Raw genomic sequence first — 12583 nt, forward strand, 5'->3', positions numbered from 1 at the left:
TTGGCCAAATTCTCCTGTCCGTTAGACAGTGGAAACCGGAGACCATTTTGGCTATGTCTACACTGCGCAGCTGTTAGCGACAAGGCTGTGTCGACAAAGCGCCGTTTACACTTGCACTTGCCGGGGCAAAACTTTTGTTGTTTTTGTGTGAGTGGGGGTGTTAAGCACTTGTGAACAACAAAAGTTTTGTCCTTTAGTTGCAAGCGTGGACTAAGCTACAGCCCCTGAACTCTGCCTTGCCCGCAGTGAGGGCACTCTGCAGGCAGGCCGTACAGCGCAGGCTGGCACTGCCTGATGGCACAGCTGATATTCAATTCCATACAGAAAACGACATTGAAAAAATGGTTAAGGTGGTGAACTCAAGCATGTAAACACTGTGAAGTGCCAGAGTTAAGGTGCCTGAACAGCCAGATCACCAGCCTCAAGAGTCGACAGCTCAGGTTAGAGCATCAGAGGCAGGATTTTTACTGCAGTAACAGTAGCTTTAATTGTCTGTGGGCTCCATGGGAGTGTTGACATTGTCTTCAGTGGAAGCAGAATCAATCCCTATATAGGCAATAGAATTTGGGGGCTTGGGACCAACTGCTAGAAAGGTCCAGGTGCTGCACCTTGGTTTTTGCTGCATTGTTTTCCCAGAAGCCATTGGTGTCCAGACTTTTTGGCTTACTCTGACAAGCTAGAGTTGATCTCATTTTGAAGGTACAGCCTGAGTGTCTCTCTTTTGATGGCACAGTCTGGGAACACACATTGTCAGGCTATAGGTGGATTCGGGTTTTATCTTTGACCCCTGCCCCTCATAGTTTATGCAGCTGTAGCCATGGATCTCAGCATGCTCAGAGCTGCACACCTCACGGGGGCCTGGGAAGGAAATGGCTTGGGGACATTCCCCTTTGGGAGCCCCATGACCTGCTCCTGGGGGCACGCAGATCCCAGAGCTCTTTGGCTTCGTTGGAGGAATTTATGGTGTCTGCCATGACTCAGAAAGCTGCACATCTCTTCAGATACCTGTTAAGAGCATCCCAACTGCAAACAGCAAGTGTTGCTGATGTCTGGTTCACAGGCCAGAGAGCCCATCTAGTGGGTTATAAAGAATGAGACATGGGAGGAGCACAGACATGAGGAGAAGTTCATACCAGGGTGGTTTGATCAGGGGTTCATGGTTGCACTGACTCCCGCAAAAACCCTGCAGTGGTGTCTTCTGACCCACAGGGCTGGGCCTGGCTCCCTGCTGTGGGTGTTGTGACCTGGGGGCTCTAACCACTTGCAGCAACACCTTCCACCTCTGCACTGTGACCCTAAACCCAGCCTGGTGGAAAGGGGCAATGGGGGGAGGGGCTATAGAGTGAGCCTGCCCCTCACTCAGCCTGCATTGGGAAGCCAGGCACAGCCCCATGGGACAGGACACACCACTACAGATGAGTGTAGGCTTGGCTCACTCTCCAGCCCCCTGCCCTCTGGCCTGCCCTCAGCACTTGGCGGGGATTAAGGCTGCGGTGCTGAGGCAGAAGTTGCTGTTGTGGTTGGTCTGAGGAGGAGGAGGAGGAGGAAGAGGCAGTGGCAGAGTGAAGTGGCCATTAGGGAATCCCATTTGTGCAAAGCCATTCAGAATGTCACGCATGTTGCCCAGAGTCACGGCCTTTCAGAATCCAATGGTCAACTTTCCCACTCCGAACTGGTAAGCGACCGATCAGTAGCAGTCTGGAGTAGCTAGCTTCCACAGTGCAATCGCCATGTGCTTCTCCAACGACAGGGCAGCTCTCATTCTCATGTCTTTGGGCTGCAAGGCTGGGGCAAACTCATCACATGGTCCCACGAATGTGGCTTTCCTCATCCAAAAGTTTTGCAGCCACTGCTCGTCTTCCCAGACATGCATGACAATGTGATCCCACCACTCAGTGCTTGTTTTCTGAGCCCAAAAGCTGTGTTCCACTGTGGTCAGCACCTCCATGAATGCCACAAGCAATCACGTGTCATAGCTACTACACATGGGAAGATCAATGTTGCACTCCTCTTGCCTTTGTAGCTTAAGGAATAACTCCACTGCCACTCGTGACGTTGTGACACTCTGTACCGTAGAGTACACCCTGCACCCCCATGTTCATCCTTATAACATGATTGTGTGGTATCCAATGCAAAGTTTGTCATCTTGGGTGTCTTCGGAAGGCTCATGATGCACTTAGCATTGTTGTTATAGTAATGGTATAGGTTGTAATTTCACGTATATAGTTATGAGGCTGAAAATGTGTCCTCATGGCTTAAAAGAAGCTCAGGCAAAACTCTCCAGGAGCAGAGGGGCAGTACACACCTCATCAGGGTATGTATGGGACAAACCTAGCCCAGCTTCACAGGAACAAAGGACACTCGCCGAGGCAGCAACAAAGGATCAAGTGAGTCACCCCCCTTCCCTTGGTCAGTTTGGGACTACAGTGAGGTAATGCTCACCTGACTCTGAAGGTGGTGGGGGGTAAAGCCAAGAGGGAAGAAAGAACATGATAAAAGGGAGAGACCTTTGCCGTGCTCTTTCTCTTCCACCTCCATCTACAGACACCACCACCAAGTGACTGAAGCGCTGATCAAAGGGGAGAGCCTGGTTGAAGGGCAGCCAGCCAGCTGTGGTGAGGCTGTTTGTAAGGGCACTGAAAGTGTTAAGATCAGCTTAGAATGTGTTTTGTTTTTCTTTCATTTGACCAAATCTGACTTGTTGTGCTTTGACTTATAATCACTTAAAATCTATCTTTTGTAGTTAATAAATTTGTTTGTTTATACTACCTGAAGCAGTGCGTTTGGTTTGATGCATGCCAGAGACTCCCCTTGGGATAACAAGCCTGATACATATCAATTTCTTTGTTAAACTGACAAACTCAGATAAGCTTGCCGTGTCCAGTAGGCATAACTGGATACTGCAAGACGGAGGTTCCTAGGGTTGTGTCTGGGACCGGAGATATTGGCTAGTGTCCTTCGGATGCACAATCCAAGCAGCGACTGGCCAAAAGTGCTCACTCATGTAGCTGGGAGCAGCTTACATGCTAGAGGCTGTGTGTGAACAGCCCAGGAGTGGGGGTTCTCACAGCAAAGCAGGGTAAGGCTGGCTCCCAGAGTCGAGGATTGGAGTGACCTAGCAGATCACCGGTCTAGACAACAGCAGGGGAATGTCACAGTGTCCCATCTATGTGCTTGACTAAGCTGTCTGCAATATGGGGCTACTCATGCATATGTAACCCTCTACTTTTTGTGGATGTTGTGTGGACGATAACAGCCTGCTGCTGCTGCCAGCTATTGTAGCTCGTTCTTTAGTTCAAGTGGTAAAGAGCTGTGCTGCAGTGATGAAAGACCAGGGTTCAAACCCTCGTGATGATGTAGGGGATATTCCAATTATACTGAAAATAACTTTTATGTTTTAAACAGTAGGAAATGACTGACCAAAAGCTACATTACCAACATTGTAAATAACAAGAATTACTGTGGCCATGGGGAGCATTGAGCATTTGCAGGATTCCTGTTTGCTAAGACAACCTAGAGCCAGTGGGGTGTGAGTGTCCTGGGGAGCTGACCCATGCTTGGAGATCAGCGGTAGCTCCTGGGCCCCATATTCAGCATTATTCACAGGGTTAAATGTGTCCAGAGCATCAATGTGGTGACAGTTTATCGTCCGGCAGATGCCAGGCATAAGGGCGAATGGTGATGAGGGGAAACATCTCGGTTGGTGTTTCACAGGGTAGAGGCCCATCTGAGTGCACTGGAAATGCACATGCAGAAGGGCACAGACATTTGCATGCACAGCTACCAGAACCCCCCCTCCCCCCACACACACACTAACGTCCTGGCTCCTCTTCCCTCACTCATTGGAGGAGCCCCACTGATGTCAGGGCACCAATGAGATGGCTCACGTGAACCAGGGCTGCAGGATGGGCCCCACGGGGGGATTATGCCCACAACCAGCCCGTGCAGCAAGGCCCTTCGCAAGCACATTCTGCAGTCTCCAGGGCAGAAGCAGGTACAGAGCTGAGCTCCCATTTTCAGTGCACGAAACTCCATCCTCCAGTTCTGAAACTTTGAGCCCATAAGTTAATTCTACATGGAAAGAGACTCTGCCAGTCCTAGCTCTTGCTGTGCTGTTCTCTGCAGCTGGGGCACTTCCCCTCTTCTCACAAACACCCTCCCTGCGGAAATGCCGGGGCTGCAGCTCCCCACACACTAGACATGGTTCCTTTAACCCTTCAGCTGCTGCAGAGACTAACTCATCCACCTCCCACTCTGGAGCACAAAGGGCCAGAGTCTTGGGCCAGGCTGAGCTGCTATTTCAGCAGGACCTGAAGGGACCAGGGCAGAGTCCAGTGGAGACATTTTCAGCCCCATCTGGGCCTGATCTGGAGATTAAAACCCTGCAAAAATTCCTGCCACAGAACGAACTTTGAAAAGCTCCACCCCCCGCCCACCCTCTGCCATCCTCAAAGACCTGAGGAAATTCATAGATTCGGGGGAGGGGAGTGCTTTTGTTAAACTGGAGCTAAAGGTGGCAGGGGAGAGAAGTATCACGGGAGGGGAAAACTCCCTGTACTAAGAGAATATTGTAGTTTTCTCAAAACCACTAAGGTTCAAAAGCCTGGAGATTCTAAGTGAAGGTGACCCTTTCAAAACACACCCCAGTATTGGACAGTCTGCCAATGCACAGTTAGGTCACCAAACAACCCAGGTTCTGTCCTGTGCCAGCACCAACCTCTCACCCCCACCCCAGTGAACCATTTGTGTGTCCTGGGCACGGAGTGGGCTTCTATGGGGGAGGACTCTTTCTAAATGAGCGTTTGTTCATGGAGTTTCCAGGTTGGCGGGAGCTCGAACAGGCCCACAGCCACAGGCCAGGTCTGCACTTGAAAATTAGGTCGACCCAGCTACGTTGCTGAGGGGTGTGAAAAATCCACACCCCTGAGAGATGCAGCTAAGCCAATCTAGCCCCCGGCGAAGACAGCTCTAGGTCCATGGTAGATTGCTTCTGTCGACCTCGGGAGCTGGATTTCCTACTGTGCTGCTGTAGTGTTTTTAGTGTAGACATGGTCTCTGGTTGCAGAAACCTTAAAGTCTGACAGTCCCCTGGATTTGCATAGTTCATCTACCTGTGCCACAGACCCATCCAGCCATTACCATCTGGCAACGGTTAGGCAAGGGGCGAGTTCAGACTTCTATTTTTCTGTTGAACTCTGTCAATTGTATTACCAGATTGGAAAGGCCAGATCTTGAAGACATTTTGTAAAGGACGAAGTGGTAAAATTCAGACATGACTCGGAAGTGTGGGGCTACAGAGAGGGCTGAATCGAAGGCAAAGCCCAGTTCATGGCCTGAGTGACCACCCCCATGGCGCTGCCCATGGTGACTGAGAATGGAGGTGAGTGGGAGGTTGGATGTGGGGAGATTAGGAGCTTTGTTTTAACTGTCTTGCGTTTAAGCTGATGGTGGGATATCAGTGAGGACAGAGACAAGGAGACAGACTGGAGGTTTCAGTCTGGACTGACAGAAACAGGCCCAGAGTGGATAGGCTGATCTAGGAGTTGTCAGCATAAAGATGATAATGAAAGCCATGGTTTTTAATGAGATTGCTCAGAGATAAGGTGCAGAGGCAGAAGGGAGGAGGGGAGGTGTGGAGTGAAGCTGAGGTGCATAGACTGTGAGCAGGGGAAGAGGAGGAGTAATAGTTTTACAGTAGTGCCTAGGGACCCCACTCATAGACCAGGGCCTCATTGCGCTAGGTGCTGTACAAAACCAGAACAAACAGAGAGTGGGATGCTTGTGGCTAGGTCCTTCCAGAGATGCATTGGGGACACCACTGGGATGAGCCAATGCCTCTCCTCCAGCCGCCTATCGCAGCACAGTACTGAGGGCAAAGGGGAATTCTGCCGCTGACTTAAGTGGGGCCTGGGTTCTCCCTGAGAGTATCAAGGCTGAAGGTCTCATTGCACTCGGCTGCAGTGACTATCTGTGTCACTGATCTCCAGCTCTTCCAGATCACTCTCAGCCAGTTAAAGTGACTTTGCACCATAAGTGCAGTTTCAAGGGGATTTTGGATGGTGGCTGTCTTTAACTGTAGAATTGTTTCGTTTGTTTCCGAAGCCCTTGCACAGGATGTGGTATGGCTGAAAGAGAATTTATAGCTGTACGGCTCACGCTCTGACTACAGCCGGCCTTTACGTCCTCTGAAGGTTCAGTTTCTAAGACACCAAGGCTGAGAATTGGTCTGAATTCAACTAAAAGAAATTCAGTTAGGACAAGTGCAAAGTATTTCATTTAGGAAGGACAAGTCAAATGCATAACTACAAAATGGGGAATAGCTGGCTAGGAGGTAGTACGGCTGCAAAGGATCTGGGGGTCATAGTAGATCACAAATAATAATAGGAGTCAACAATGTAACAGAACTGTGAAGAAGGCTAATATCAGTGTGGGAAGTATTAACAGGAGTGTTCTGTAAGACAGGGGATGTAATTGTCCCTCACTGAAGCCTCAGATGGAGTACTGAGTGCAATTCTGGGTGCCCCTCTTTAGGAAAGATGAGTCCACAGGTGAGCAACAAAAAATGATCAAAGGTTGAAAAAACCTGACCTCTGAGGAAAGGTTGAAAAAACAGCTAGGCATGTTTAGTCCTGAGAAAAGAAAGCTGAGAGGGGATCTGAGAACAGCCTTCCAATCTGCTAAGGGCTGCTCCAAAGAGGACTGTAAATAGGCTTCCAAGGGCGGTTGTGGAATCCCCATCACCGGGAGGGTTTAAGAACAGGTTGGACAAACACCTGGCAGGGATGGTCTAGGGTTTACTTGGTCCTGCCACAGCTCAGGGCCTAGATTGATGAGGTCTTGTGGCCCCTTCCAACCCTGTATTTCAATAATTCTGTGATCCCAGACTGATGACAACAGCCCACAAGTTGTCCTGCAGAGAGCAGAAACCAGTAGGAAAGACAAAAATTAAGTGAGTAAGTGGCCAAAACATTAGTGACTAGAACAAAGTGGAGCTAAGGGCAGCAGTCCCTGGCAGTGGTTGAAAGCTGGGGCAGGAGGAAGGGGTGGCAGCCCTTTTAGTGCCCCTGGCCACCACCCTGTTCCCTCTAGTGCACATCAGGTCTGATTCTCCCCTGCCTGTCCCCTTGCGTCGGTGTTCACACCTGTGCAAAGTGAGGGCTAACTTGGTTTTAATGCCACTGTTGGTGTGAAAGGAGAACTCTGGCTGGCAGGGTTTACCCCCCACTCTGCCCAGGTGTAAATGGCAGCAGGAGGGGCAGGGCAGGGGAGAATCCTGCCACTGTTGCTTAAGGCCCCGGCTGACAATCAGCATCTCCTTCCTCCTGATCACTCGCATGCAGTGGACCTTTCCGGAGGAAGCCCGGTGACCATGTGAGTTTCGTTCACTACAAACTGTCTCTCTCTCCTGCTACTGCCCTGCCAGCTGCCTTGCTCAGCGGCTCTGCTTCTGCCCTCACACTGAATCCCACACACAGCCCCAGCTCTCTCTCTGGGGACATCTACGCTGCAGCTGAAGGTGGAATTTCCAGCTGGGGTAGACGTACCCCGTAAGCTTTGACTGAGCTTGTGAGCTAAAAAGGCCAGTGTCGCTGTGGCAGTGGGGGCAGCTGGAGAGGCTGGATGCTCAAGTATCTACCTAGAGTCTGGGACGGGATCGTACTTGGGTGTCTGGCCTATCCCACCACCCGCACCTTCACGGCTACTCTGCTATTTTAGGTGTTGTACCTTGACCAAAGCCAGCACGTGTACATCTCCCCTGATCCCTTTAGGATCCCTTGATGAGGGGGCAGGTCTAATTCAGCGAGATCAGGGGGTTAAAAAGCCAGCTCATAAACAACCAGAGGAGCTAGTGAAGAGAAGCAGCAAACAAGGGAGTTCTGTGAGGGAATTTAGAAAGGGAGCGTGATAGCCAGATACACCTAACAAATAGTCTCTAAACTCCCTCCAGCCCTCAAGAAAGAAAAACACATACAAGGAGCAAACATACAACCCCCCTTACAAGAATCAAAGTAATGCAGGCAGAAGTCCAGCAGCAGGATGGGGGCTCTCCAGTTCATTACACTGAATGCAGCGTGTGTTATTACCTCCCCTGTGGGCAGATGGCGTATGTGGGCATTAGGTGCAAGCAACCCCTGGCCCACAGCGACCGAGTACAGGCTCTGGAGACCGGAGTGGCGGAAGGTTACTGGGGAGACATACATACACTGGAAGGAGAGATACCGTGATTTCTAAGACCATAGATAAGCCCCACGCAGGGAAACCCCACACCGTCAGATGCTCCCAGGGTGTGAACTATGGATTGAGGCTCCGGGTGTACAAGCCTTCCTGCTGCCTGTGTCACAGATTTCTACGCCCCAGGAAGGGTCGGGGGTGCGGGCTGTAGCTGTGCTGTCCGGTTTGCCACGTTCTTTGCTTGTGGGGAATGATGTTCTGGCTGTGAACACAGAAGGGCTGAATCAGCCCCCTCAGGTAGCTCCAGACAGGCAAAAGGATGTGAGCAAAACGGCAGACAGAACAGCTGATGGGGAACGGGGGGGTCACATTCCCTGGTTAGACTCCCAGAGCATGGGCAGCGCGTTCAATAGGCAGGGGAAGGCTGAGCCTGCCCAACCGGCCCCGCATGGCCCCACCCATGCTCCGCCCAGAGGCCCCCTCCCTCTGCTGCTACTTGGCCCCAGCCCAGGCAGGCTGCTTCTCTCCCAGGAAGGGAAGCCTGCTGGGGCTGGGGCTGGGGCTGGGGCTGGGGCTAGGGCTGGGGCTAGGGTGGCCGGGACTTGCTGTAGCTGGAGCTGCCCAGTGCCAGGGGGGCCCCATCACTGGGGCCAAGCTGCTCAGCGCTCCAGAGCTGGGGAGGAAAGGGGGGCTACATCCCACCTCCCACTCCGGGGCTCGGGGGGTGTCTGCGGCCACCCGCTGCTCTGGGGGGCCATGTGCTGCCCACCGGCCCGATGCTCTGGGGTTGGGGGGGCGCCCAGCGCTCTGGGTGTGGGGAGGGCTCATGCCTGCAGGGGGATCTGGGCTTGGGGGGAAGGGGGAGGGTGGGCTGCGGCCTCAGGCAGAAGGGGTGGACTGGGGCCTAGCCTCCCCGAGCTGGTGGCTCACCCACCGCCCATGTCCCAGAGGAGTTAGGCGACACCCCCAGGTTTGCAGGCAAAGGCCTGAGGAGGAAGTGGCTGAGATCCCTGCTGCTCCAGAGAAGGGACAGAACCTACTGACTGAAAGGGAAATCCGCTGGGCCCTACAGCTCAGCTCAGGGAATTAAGGTCTCTGCTAACCCATCAGAGGGACCCAGGAGCTGTACAGACCATGAGGTTGGCAGTGTCTCAGGCCACATGTAGGGACATGGAGGCTGCTGCAGTGCACTGCCAATCTATGGCACCCACCCAGGGGGGCAATGCCCAAGCGGTGGATCAGAAACTTCTTGGGAGATGGTGAAGGATCCTGAGCCAGAGGGGAGAGGGAATTCAGCTCACCTTGACTCAGGGGGCGGTGAACCTCCATCCAGTATTGGGGCAGCCAACCTTCTGGGGGACAAAGGGACCACCAGAAACTTCCTAGGCACTGCATGAGAGGAGAGAGGGGGAGAACCAGGTCTTAAGTTTACATGCAAAGGTTTTGGGATCTAACAAGGGTAAGAACTGGCATGAGAAAGTTCAGCCCCATGGGATCTGAACTGAAAACTTATTCAAGATGGTTGACGAGCAACTCTATGGATTTTGGAAGGATGTCTGCCGGCTTACTAGCAGAATGTTTGTTATCTAAACACACCTTATGGAATTAGGATAAACTTTCTTGAAGTTAGACCTCATTGAATTAGGGTTAATACTTTTGGGGTCCATTGTCTTAAAATTGCAATTGTGTGAGTGTTGTTGTTGCATTGTATGTAGGGAGGAGGGATGCTAATGAACTTCCCGCATTATCAACCCTTGAAGTCGCTCTTTCCCCCACCCCCCAAGTCTGCATATGCTAGTTGGAACTGGATTCTGTAGAGACCCAGAGACAAAGAAAAGCTTTTTGGACAAAAGCCTGAGTTTAAAATGATACAGGGCCTTCTTCCTGGTCCAGCAAATGGACAGAAACCTGGTCCCCCGAGGGCCTCAATCCTTAGGGGAGGACTGGAAGGACTTGGCCTGCTGAGGCCTCATAACATTGGGTGCTTGTTCTGAGCTGAAGCTCTGAGGAGCTTGAACCACAAGGAAACCCCTAGGGTGGGGAGATGCCTGATAAGCTTATTAGCATGTGTGTAGGTCCTTCTATTATTTTTAATGTCATCTTTTAACCTTAAGAATAAAGCTAAGTTTGCTTAGAAAGAGCTGGGTTGTTATTTATTCCTGTAGCAATTACACGATATCCATCTCTGAAGGGAAAGCAAGCAGCTGTCCGAGGGCAACCTGTCTGGGCTGGGAATTACACAGTGAAGGCAGGGCACTGCGCAGCCTGGACTTACCCTGGTCAGAAGGGAGAATGACGTGGGTTTCCACCCAACAGAAGCAATGGCTGGGGAGCTGGGAGCCTGAGAGTGGGTGCCCTTGCTGAATCACTGAGGGGAGATACAGGTGCAGTTGCCCTGAACTGTGACACCTATTTCTGTGAGAGGCGCAGGGCTTAGGACACACCCGTCTCATCAGCATCTCCCATTGGCTACCTTAGGAGGTGTCACAGATCCACAGGATCCGTGCTATGCCCCCAGCTTTGAAACAGTCTCTAAGAGGAATCAGTTCAGTGTGCCAGACCCCCTTGGGAGTCTCACTCCTCCTCCAGGGTAAGCCACGTGGCCTCACAACCTCCTTACACTGAGCCTCTGAGCTCCAGCACTCCTGCTTCACACGAGGAGCTCTGTTCAGCGAGTCCAGCTGAGATAGACTCCTGGGGGAGACTCGTCCACTCTTCAAAGACTAATGCACCTCATCTGGCATTTGCAGTGACACTCAAACAGCATTGTCCAAAGAGTAGGATTTATTAATCATCTGGAAACAGCATAGGAAGTCCTTAGGTTAGCACAGAGAACTGAGGGTTAAAGCATAGACCTTTCTATGCGGGTGCAATTCATCCCGTCATCCAGATCATTCATAAAGATGCTGAACACAACCGGCCCCAGGACCAACCCCTGGGGCACTCCCCTTGATACCGGCTGCCAACTAGACATGGAGCCATTGATCACTACCTGTTGAGCCCGACGATCTAGCCAGCTTTCTATCCACCTGATAGTCCATTCATCCAATCCATACTTTTTTAACTTGCTCGCAGGAAAACTGTTGGAGGCTGTATCAAAAGCTTGGTAAAGTCAAGATATATCACATCCACCGCTTTCCCCATATCCACAGAGCCAGTTATCTCATCATAGAAGGCAATCAGGTTGGTCAGGCATGACTTGCCCTTGGTGAATCCATGTTGACTGTTCCTGATCACCTTCCTCTCCTCCAGGTGCTTCAAAATGGATTCTCTGAGGACCTGCTCCATGATTTTGCTGGGGACTGAAGTGAGGCTGGATGGTGTGTAGTTCCCCGGGTTCTCTTTTTTCCCTTTTTTAAAGATAGGCACTCCAATAGTCCAGGACCTCCCCCGATCGCCACGAATTTTCAAAAATAATGGCCAATGGCTCTGCAATCACATTAGCCAACTTCCTCAGCACCCTTGGATGCATTAGATCTGGACCCATGCACTTGTGCATGTCCGGCTTTTCTAAATAGTCCTTAACCTGTTCTTTCACCACTGAGGGCTGCTCACCTACTCCCCATGCTGTGTTGCCTAGTGCAGCAGTCTGGGACTGCCCTTCTCTGTGAAGACCGAGGCAAAAAAAGCATTGAGTACTTCAGCTTCTTCCACATCATCTATCACTATGTTGCCTCCCCCTTTCATTAAGGGTCCCACACTTTCACTGACCTTCTTCTTGTTGCTAACATACCTGTAGAAACCCTTCTTGTTACCCTTCACATCCCTTGATAGCTGCAACTCCAATTGTGCCTTGGCCTTCCTGATTATACCTCTGCATGCTCTAGCCATACTTTTATACTCCTCCCTAGTCATCGGTCCAAATTTCCACTTCTTGTCAGCTTCCTTTTTGAATTTAAGATCACTGAAGATTTCACTGTTAAGTCAAGCTAGTCGCCTGCCATATTTCCTATTCTTTCTGTACTTTGGGATGGTTTGTTCCTGGGCACTTAATAAGACATCTTTAAAATACAGCCAGCTCTCCTAGACTCCTTGCCCCCTCATATTAGCCTCCCAGGGGATCCTGCCCATCAGTTCCCTAAGGGAGTGTAAGTCTGCTTTTCTGAAGGTTAGGGTCCGTATTTTGCTACTCTCCTTTCTTCCTTTTTTCAGGATCCTGAACTCAACCATCTCATGGTCACTGCTGCCCAGGTTGCCACCCACTTCTACTTCCCCTACCAATTCTTCCCGGTTTGTAAGCTGTAGAGGAGCACGACCCCTAGTCGGTTCCTCCAGCACTTGTACCAGGAAGTTGTCCCCAACACTCTCCAAAAACTTCCTGGATTGTCTATGCACTGCTGTATTCCTCTCCCAGTAGATGTCAGGGTGATTGAAGTCCCCTATTAGAACCAGGGCCTGTGATTTGGAGATT

At 51.2% G+C, this 12583-nt stretch overlaps 1 protein-coding gene across 1 annotated transcript in view; it reads right to left on the bottom strand.

Moving 5' to 3' along the window:
* Positions 1 to 12583, bottom strand: part of LOC144275259 (E3 ubiquitin-protein ligase TRIM39-like) — a 412642-nt gene that overhangs the window by 191066 nt on the left and 208993 nt on the right. The gene's annotated exons all lie outside the window — the stretch shown is intronic.

The sequence above is a fragment of the Eretmochelys imbricata genome, chromosome 14, assembly GCF_965152235.1.
Source record: "Eretmochelys imbricata isolate rEreImb1 chromosome 14, rEreImb1.hap1, whole genome shotgun sequence".
Taxonomy (NCBI): Eukaryota; Metazoa; Chordata; order Testudines; family Cheloniidae; genus Eretmochelys; species Eretmochelys imbricata.